Genomic DNA, 1,558 nt, shown 5'->3' on the forward strand with positions numbered 1-1,558 from the left:
CCTCCTCCGTGGCCTCTGCATCAGCTCCTGCCTCCAGGCTCCTGCCCTGTCTTCCCACAGTGGTGGACTGATGTGGAAGTGTGCTCTGAACCAATCCTTCCCTCCAGGATGCGTTTGGTCGTGAAGTTTTATCACAGTGATGGCGACTGTAACAAAGACACTGCCTAAGTGTTCTCTAAACAGGAGGAAACTTCTGTGTTTGCGACATCAGCCCTTCTTACCTGTCCACTTGATGCTTAGTTTCTGCCCACTTCACTTAATGTTGGAGACCAGTCTCAAATTCATCGCCATGGAAACATCTCGATGCTGCACTTGCTCCAGGTTATGATATCTGCTTAATTTGTAGAAATGTTGATTTCTCCAACTGCATAAAATATGGCCTGCATATTTATTTTTTTTCTTAAACATTTTTTAAATATTTATTTATTTATTTTGTATGCTTCTGCCTGCAGGTCAGAAGAGGGCACCAGACTTCATTCCAGATGGTTGTGAGCCACCATGTGGTTGCTGGGAATTGAACTCAGGACCTTTGGAAGAGCAGGCAATGCTCTTAACCGCTGAGCCATCTCTCCAGCCCCGGCCTGCATATTTTAAACCAGCCAATCACTCTGAAAACACCAGTTCCATGAAAATAAGAAAAAACTGACCCCCCCTCCAACCTAGAAAATCTCTGTCTTACGGTTTTTAATGCTGAGTTGAAACACCCTGACCAAAAGGCAAGTTAGACAGGAAAGGGTGTATTTGGCTAACACATTCATATTGCTGTTTATCGTCAAGGGAAGTCAGGATAGGAACTCAAACAGCTGGAACCTGAAGGCAGGAATTGATGCAGAGGCCATGGAGGGGTACTGCTTACTGGCTAGCTCCCCTTGACTTGCTCAACCTGCTTTCTTACAGAACCCAGGACCACCAGCCCAGGAATGGAACCACCCACAACAGGCTGCGCCCTCCCCAACAATCGCTAATGAAGAAAATGTCCTACAACCGGATCTAATGGAGGCTTTTCCTCCGTTGAGGGTCCCTCCTGTCAGATAACTCTAGTTTGTGTGTTAAGACTGACCAGCACAATTTCTCACTCCAAAAAACAAACCATCTTACAGAGAACAGCCTGCCCTAGAGAACAGCCCTGTGGCCAGCTTCACACGTACGCTGTCTCACGCAGCCTTCACGTGAGAGAATTGTCTTTCTCCCACTATTTTAGAGATGGAGAAACCCAGGTGAGGATAGTTAACTCTCTAGCTCAGGCTGCTGGGCAACAGCAGTGTGCTCCAAGGGGCTCCAGTCTCTGGCTTCTGAGTTCAGCCTTATCCTCCTAGCATGGCTCCTCCCCTCGGAGAGCCTTTCACCTGTGAGCCACTTTCCTCTTTTGTCTCATGAAACATCGATCATGTTATTTTCATAGTCTTCCACATACCTGAAGCACTAAGTTAGGGATTCTTAAATACCTTCATGCAAAAGAAAAACTATCCATGACTGCCGGGCGGTGGTGGCGCACGCCTTTAATCCCAGCACTTGGGAGGCAGAGGCAGGCGGATCTCTGTGAGTTCGAGACCAGCCT

Source organism: Microtus ochrogaster, unplaced genomic scaffold, assembly GCF_000317375.1.
Source record: "Microtus ochrogaster isolate Prairie Vole_2 unplaced genomic scaffold, MicOch1.0 UNK8, whole genome shotgun sequence".
Taxonomy (NCBI): Eukaryota; Metazoa; Chordata; class Mammalia; order Rodentia; family Cricetidae; genus Microtus; species Microtus ochrogaster.